The sequence below is a fragment of the Betta splendens genome, chromosome 2, assembly GCF_900634795.4.
Source record: "Betta splendens chromosome 2, fBetSpl5.4, whole genome shotgun sequence".
NCBI lineage: Eukaryota > Metazoa > Chordata > Actinopteri > Anabantiformes > Osphronemidae > Betta > Betta splendens.
Genome location: NC_040882.2, coordinates 4,429,878 through 4,438,647, shown reverse-complemented (window position 1 = coordinate 4,438,647; position 8,770 = coordinate 4,429,878). Strand labels below are relative to the sequence as shown.

General features: G+C 37.9%; 1 long non-coding RNA gene across 1 annotated transcript; it reads left to right on the top strand.

The window, feature by feature from the left end:
- The first annotated feature begins 5,014 nt into the window (after positions 1 to 5,014).
- LOC114851389 (uncharacterized) lies at positions 5,015 to 7,340 on the top strand. The gene is made up of 4 exons (XR_003785045.1): positions 5,015 to 5,175; positions 5,313 to 5,480; positions 5,768 to 5,853; positions 6,165 to 7,340. It is a non-coding gene; the product is annotated as an uncharacterized LOC114851389 (long non-coding RNA).
- Positions 7,341 to 8,770: the final 1,430 nt, after the last annotated feature.

Here is an 8,770-nt window from a genome sequence, read left to right as displayed (position 1 = left end):
ATAAATAAATAACGTACTGATAATGGATGAAAGGAAAAGTTACAGCTTAGAAAAGCACGTTGCAACACCCAAACAATACATGAGCTACAAAAGTCAAGGGGAGCTGCAGTATAACTAGGCAGTTTATTTCCCTTTCTTTGCTTCCAATGCTTTTATTAATTTAAAAACTCCTGCAACCTACATTGCTGTGTCACAAATGAAACAAATTGCCATCTGTGGTTGAACGTGCAGCGTTTTTCAGCAGCAACGTCTTGTAACCAGCAAATTGTTCTACTTTACAAAGGCATTTATTCTGAGGATTAGTATGTAGAGCAAAATGAGATGCCTGGAAAAAAACATATGTGTGGCCTGTTTAAAAAGTAAAGTCAGAAAGCATGCTCCTCTAGTCTTCATGGTTTTATTCTGAACGAAAGCTCAGAAAACAACCTTTCAATGCACAGCAGTACATTCGGTGAGAAAGTGACACTAATAACGGTCTTGTGTTGAGACATGTGTCAACTCTGCATTCTCAGCAATGAAATAAATTCTTTACAAAAGAACATGTCTGCTTCTTTGTGAATGCAGCCAGCACCATCTAATTTGTTCAATTTTCGCCATTGAAAGGGTACCAATTTGTTGAGCCGGGAGAGGAATTTTCAATTTAGCAGACATCACATCAAGAGTCACTTCAGCAGCATCAAACCCAGCCCCCTGAGGTCACTGAACCTATGATAGCAGCCCTGCAGAATTGCGCAATACAGGTACAAGAAGTACAGAAAGCCAGACGTCCCACATACTTTTTTCAATATGGTGCATATTGGTGATGTTGTTGCAATGTACCTAATAAAAATACTTATCTTAAGGTGGATGGCGAGCATGGACTGCTCAGTCGCTGAAGGTTGATATCACTTTCTGGTGCCAAAGAAAAACAGAAACACGTACTGTACATTCTGATACATTAACACATTGGTACAATTTGTAAGTGAATGTTCTCACCTGTGGTTTGTGTGGGATGCAATAAAACTAAATGAAGAATAAAGAGACGTGAATGGGTCAGTGACCCATCACTGATCACAAATGTTGGTCACTGAACTAATTTTACTTGGGTTTTGATGGAATAAAATGTTACTAATTAGGTTTAATTGTATTTTCACACAGCACAAAGTGTAGCTTGGTGACTTGACCTAGTACCTAAGGACAGATTTTTATATGGTCCTTTGTTTATTTGAACTGAAAGAAAGATAAAGCTCAAGAGAAGAACGTGTTTTTCTTGTCAGCCAACCTTTGCTTAATTATGTTGTAGATCACAACTCAAGGAGTCATAATTAATAGTTTAAGTCTTCTCACCTTAGCTCATTATCTTAGATCATTAAGTTTTACTTAGGTCATAGTAAAGTTACTAGAAGAAAAATAAGGTGATATCAAGCTATTAGGTATATTAGTATTAATACAAAAATATTAGGTTTTATTTTTTTTAGATGATTTGTGTTTATGGTTACACTATGTATATAGTGATAACAAATCGGAACTGCTCCTTCAATATGTGAGTGATTACGTTTGTCAAAGACAAAATGCAATGTAGTTACAAAATTCCTAATATCCACAGTTGTTCTAATGATTTTTTTAGATTTACTTATGATTTACATTTTATTATAATTGTGTGTGTGTGTAAACATGATTACTGAACCGTCAGTACAACAGATGCTGACAATAATTGGACAGACTTGACACATGAACAATAATTCATGCTGTTGGTGAAAATAACAGTGATTCCTGGTGTGTTTTGACATCACTCAAACCTTCAAGTGACAGAATTTATTTGTGTAATTCTAGAAGGTTGCAGACATTTCATAAAAATGTGAAAAAATCAAATTTGACAGCCTGTGTTTTGCTTCTTTTTTTAACTATTGTTGGAAATAATTCAAAACTATATTTTGAATTAAGGAGGTTATATAGCTGGAATTTCAAATACAACAACAGCAACCACAACAACAACAGGCTACTGTACCTGTAGCAGGAAGAGGAAAACATCTCCCAGACTGAAATCTACACTAATGCACATGACCTAAAAAAACGCACTCGTTATTAAAAACTAGCATAAATACTCGCACAGCGTTCCAGCTGTGAGTGGTGACTACAGTCAAGTTAACCTGATGAATGAGTTGAATTTCACAGAAAGCTTGTGTCCTTGGTGGGCGCAGCTTGTGTTAGTCTTTCGCCGTGCTGATTGATAGTGGCGGATGCTAATTCCATGGCAAATGATGCTATTATTCAGAGGCTCAAATTGAATTACTCCATCCATTGGATCTGCTTAACATTTTCCCCATGGAGAGTTTAGAAACTGGTGTAATCTCCCCTGCTTACTTACAAGTCCCGTTTGTCATGCATAGTCTTTGTCTCCCTCCTACTGGTAACTATCAATGCAGCACTAAAAACACGCAAACAACGGATTGTTGCTGCATTCATTTGTCACTGTGTCTGTATAGAAATATGTAAAATTCATCATTGTACACTGTACAGTATGTGGATAAGCCTGGACTCAATTGAACATGTTAGTTTAGGTATCAAACATCAGTTTTACAGTACATGGTGACAGGAGTCTAAGCAAGTGAAGCAATTGTAGTAACATTTGTAACAAAAGGTAAATTAAATAGAACCATCATCAAGTAAAGGAAACATCTTAAAAATGTCCTAGTTTCTTATTATAGAAAGAAAACTTTTAAATAGGTCTGGTACAGAAACTGAGAGCTTTGCCAGGATGTTTAACAGGACAAAAACGGCTGGTGTCTCTGTTACTGCAGAGCATATCCAGGCTTGGGTTACTAAATGTGGTCTGTCAAACAAATGCTGCAAAGGCCTCCTCTGTGAAACCAGTGCTTTCAATTGTAGTGTAGTCACGTATATCAGTGGAAAGACAAAAATGCTTCTTGGAAAATGAAAAAGCATATCAATATTGCATAAAACGCTGATTCATTTTAAGCAACACATATTTTGTAAACTGGAAGCTACACATTTAAATAAAAGCACTGCCCTGTAGAGACGATTATGCATTCTGGGGGCAGGTTTTGTGCTCTTGATGGATGATACACATACCACCAGTTAAGGAACATTACTGTCTGAAGCCAATTTTCATCAAGGGCTTTGACACAGAGATCATTGTGTGAACACGAATGCAATCCAGAGACCCCGTGATACAAAGGTGCAACCGAAAAACCTGGTTGGGTAAGTCACTGCATGGCCTCTGACAGTTAATGTGCTCCACTTGTGCAAGGGAGTTAAATTTGTGGGGTGAAATTGCTGAGCAATGTCTGGTGTAACGCATTTTGCTGCATTAGCCCCAGAAGAGGTTAAAATGTAGTCACAAACAGAAAAATGTATTCATGTTGTGACCATCAGGATGATCTGTTCTCATTCTGCAAACAAAACAAGTTGTTCAATGCTGTCAACAAATATATGGCTCTTTTACTTCCTTTTCAGGAACAACAATGAATATTTCAGTCTACTTGAAGTTTACATTTCATTGATACTATTTGGCATCTCTCAGTTTCTCTCTCTCTCAGTGTTAGTCTAGCCTTTATACCAATGACAGCAGCATCGATTTGATAATGGGAAAAGATACAAACTGTAGTAGGATATGAAGCAAACCTCTGTCTGCTTGGTTGTTTTGTTAAAGACTTTCGTTAAGCCTTCCTCAAAAAAGATCATTCATCTTTTGACAACGTTTTAAACCTCAAATATATAATTAACTCTCCTACTCATCAATAACCAAGCAGCAGCCAGACAAAGCAATCAAGAACCTTTAAGCATTGTGTAGTATTTAGCAGATCAAACCTACACTAATTCACCAGGATGGTGAATGTGGCAAGTTTAGCCACATACTAGACTCCAAACAGGGCAATGGTGAAAGACAAATGCTATCCTTTGTTTGCGACTTAAAGAAAATCATTTAAATGTTACTCCATGTGAAATGGATGTAAGTAGGAAAATAAGGCGACAGTTTTTCAATGTTGTTTTACAGCATGCTACCACTAGAATAAAAATCAATGAATGTAGTTTTAATGAGCAATTGATTATATTTTTCAGATGACTTACCCAGCACTGCCCACTTCATCTAAATAACAACCATAAAAAACTGAGGTAAACAAAGCCTCTCATCGAAACAGTCAAATACTCCGCTGACCAACATCTCACAGCTAGAAAACAAAGCAATTGAGTCTATTCTCTTGACTGAACTTGCTGACAGGACCTGTAATGTAAGTATTACTTTGACCAGCAGCGAGTGTGGCAGCGCGTCTGCCACTGAACCTGCAGAGCCTATTTGGGTACAGAGTGTCTAAGAGTGATGAGCCAGGACAGTTGAATATAACCACAGAAACCAGTAGTCTTTGCTCACAAATAGGAATCCCTGAGCGAGAGGCAGCCTGTCAGTTCCATCAATGCTGGGATAATCCCACAGAAGAGACGGAATTTTTATTGGCCTGTGTCTCGCTTGGGCTCCAAGACCACCAGTCTAATAAGTCAGTGATGCCTCTTTCTTTCTCTCCTCTTGATTTCACTCCATTTGAGACATTCTTTCACTTGAAAGTGTTTTTTTTTTTACAGTTTTCTTTGACCTGAGGTTTTTTTAGGATGAAACAAAATGAAAAACAAAACAATGACAGAAAACTTGAAAACCCCTTGCCATCCCATTGTTTTTGGTTCAAATTAGATGTAGAGAAAGTACTGTACAAATGAGGTTTTTCATTGAATCATAGCCAAAACTGCTATCAATCTGAGATTAAAGGCCTTTAGGGGTTCATATTCTAAAAGTTTATGTAGAAAACACCACTTGTAAAAAAAAATCCAGGAAGACGAAGATGAAGATGTAGATGAAGATGAAGGTTAATCACATGCCCAAACATCTACACATTCTACAAGTTCATACTGTAGTACTGAACAGTACGGAGGTCGTAAAGGGACATGGATATTTATTGTTTTTAGGAAAAGGCATATTCTTTTTTTTTATATCACGTGCGGTCGTAAAACCTTCGTGTTCTCGCGAGATACTGTACTTTCGCGTTAAACGGCCGTGTGCGCACGAGAAATTATACGGTGCTCGACTCAAGAAATATTGAGATGAAATGGATGCACCGGCGGTTGAGCTAAACATTTTCGAAATATACCTGGAAATATCATCAAGCAGCTAAAGGTGACAAGGTAAATGAGCCACCACTTAATTGTTTGCATGCATTGAATGACATCTTTACTTAATCAATCTGTTGCGCCAGCTACTTTGCTAGCTTGTTGTGGTTTGTTTATTCTGTAGTTAACATTTTTGACATTTGCCTTTGCAGATCGACATCAGTGTCATAAATTGTATGACTGATGAGGAGTTAGGCCAGTGTTTACTTAGATATAGGGAGCGACTTGCATTCAGAGCATTTTGCCGTCAAAGGACATTGACAAATGAACCATCTGAAGGAGCCCGAGCTGCAAGTTGCGAGGACAACGGAACTTTCAAGGTGGTTTGTCAGAACATCTTGTCGGGAAATGCACATGCGAAAAAACACTGTTGGCGTGTCTATATAATTTTTTTGGGGGGTGGGGGGTTTATAACTCATGAACTTTGCATGTAATGAGTCCATCTCATTAGTTTCACCTTTTAAGTTGCTTTACTGAAATGATTGAAGATTTTACTCTGATTTTTCAAGTATCACCTGTGTGTACGTGCTGTATGTACAGTATGTTCATTCTAACGCTAGATTAATGCTAATGTGGTAGGTGTGATTCTTCATTGTATTTCCAATAGATAAGTGAATGGAGCAGGCATTCAACTCCCGACCCACACACACCTTGTGAAGATGTTTATAATCACACTTACCAGTCCACAAGCAGGTATGCACCATTAAATCAAGATGCTTTTCCTTTGCTTTTGCAATCCAGGCATCTCTGATGACGGTACCGTTTGGACCTGTTTCTAGGCTTGATACCGATGACCAAGACTGTTTTTCTCATTATTTGCATACAAAATTACAAGGTTAAAATGCTGTTTTGTCTTATCAGCAGCACATTTTAAAATGAATAAAGTGGGTTTCACTTTATTCATTTTAAAATGTGAAAGTGTTTAAAAATATAATTATTCTTAGTTACATTTGGATTATTTTGGTCCCAGGCTTGCATAATTATATTCATTGTAAATGTTTCAGCATTAAACACCAACTGATGGGCCTATGATTTCCCACATTGATGTCCCAGGATTACCAGACCATCCTGAAAATTCATCAGACCCTCATCTGAAAAATGTGTCAGAAAAAGAAGTCCAGCATGTGACAGTAAGGAGAGTCACCATAGTTCAAGATAATTAAGATCTTCATGGAACCGAAAGTATTGGAAGTGCATCTCACTAGGTGCTCTCTAAAAACTGCTATTTTAACAATGGCACATAAAGCTCTACTTCAAGAGCCAAAATTCATAATTGATTATTTCGCACAACTATTCACAATGACATGCAGACAGTATAACTGAACTTTGAGTCCAAGAGGGCATCTAACTAGAAAGTGGCATATATCATAAAAGCGTCAAACGAAATCCTAATCCCACAGGAGCAAACCGCCCTCAACTACCTGTTACAGTTTTTGCACTTCTGCACAGGGTCCACATAGATGTGCAAAGACAAAATTGAAATAACATTCAATAGGTTGTGTGGTTTAAGCCGCAGGCCTGTTGCACACATGTGGAGCAGTTCTTAAGTTACCATGTATCTACAGTTCATACCCTGAGTTTTGTGCTGAGCTTGACAATGTCATCTCTGGTGATTGCTGTGCTATGGATATTGTGTAGCTAATGTAAGGAATTTAGACTGACCGTGTCAACACAGCGGAGGAAAAACTGAAAAGGTTCATTTTAAGCACATTTTCTCATTTGTGTTGTCTCCTGTAATTTGTCTTAGACAGGAAGCTTTTTTTCAGCTCCTCATTTAGCAGCCATCAAGATCTGTAAACGGTGCGTGTGCGCGTGTTCGTGTATCACATCTAAATCCAAACAAATTAATAAGGAGACAGAGTCTGTTCTTGTTTAGTAAATGCAGTGCAAAACAGTCCACTGTAAATATTTAGCCATGCAAAACCTTTCTCTGTTCCCTAACAGACCCATTGGGTCTGTTTGTCTTTTTTGCTTTTATCCAATTTTCAAAGAAAATATGTGTTTTTCACATTTGTGACTATCACGGGAGTACCATATGCAAGTATACGCAATACAACTGCAGAGTATCACTGTTGGATCAAAAGATGTTTAGCATACTCGTACTATTGGCGATTGTTTGAGCTGCCAATAACTGTTTAGAGACAGAATGTGCTTCAATAAAAGGTATGTTGTACTTTTCATTCATTTGTTTTCCTTGTGTTTGTACTGTATCTGGTGACAAAGGAAAGCATTTATGAAACATATTTTTGAAAATATCCATAATGTATGAATGTATGTCTCCATTGTGAAATGCTCACAAATTTGTGAGAATTGCTAGCATGCTTTTTTTCAGAATTTAAATACAAGTACATCTAAATCACATACATATTACAAATTACAGGGACGCTCTAATGTCATTTCTCAAATTTAAGTACCTGTACAAGTCCAATCCTTCATAAGCATCTGTGGGAGGATGCAGATGTGACTGTACCATCAAAATGTACAAATTTCCCTCGAAATGTGCAATTATTGTGACACATCTGTACATCAGCTCTTTCCACTGGACAAAGGTAGTCCTCACTTGTGCAGAGTTTTGGAAACAGGATCATGATCCGTGAAAGATCACTTGGCACTCTGTCGTTTTTTGATGGTCTCAAATTGTGAGCGTCCCACACACTAGTAGTGTCATCTAGTTCATCTTACTGTAAGTGTGTGTCTGCCAAACGCAGTAGTGAGTGGGTACAGGTGAGGTAAGGCGTCAATTTATTTAAGCTACTTCTATAATGGGACGTTTAAACTGCATCAGATTATTCCCTGTAAAGCTTTAAAAACTGTTAACATCCATTTCTTTAGATGACACAACACAGACAAGGCACTGACAAGGACAGCTAACATGCTTTCTTCCTGTTGTAAACAGCTGCTGTAACTACGAGCAACCAATGCCGCATCAGGAAGTGCTTGCTTCAATGAAGTTGTCTATGGAAGATCCATCATGTACGTTGCAACAAAGAAAATGTTGGAAGTCTTGCATGTTAACGTTCTCTGTTCCCAAATTGACTTGACAGCCTCCATAAAGTAGCCACCAACTACATTTGGTAGCAAGCAAGTGAACGCATCAATACAGCCATTTATACAATGTCCGATACAAAATTTAGTTTGTCGTAGGAATCCACATGCCAAATATAATGGGGTCCTATAGTAAAATACCACCAACGACCAATGAAGATATCTAAGTTCAACACCACGTGGGTCTAGTTCTTTTAAAATTACGCACGTCTTCCTTCATGATGTGCAGTGCATTCTCCTTGCATTTTGTGTGCATCCATCTGTATCCATGCAATTGCCCAAATGATGATCATCTGGGCAATTGTTCATGAATAAAGGCAATTACCCGATCAAGGCTGGCGTATCCCTTTTGCTGAAAGAGTCAATAAGACTTTAACAGTCGCTTTAGATGCCGTTCTGATATAATACATTGGTGGTGACGGGCAAGGAAGCCTGTAATGTCCTTATAATGTAATCTGAAGCCAAAGTAAAACTTAAGACCTGCATTGACATTTGCGCATTTCGAAGAAGTGAGACCTATCTAATACTCAGTATTGCTAACGCTTGCAGTTTCTCGTGAGCACGG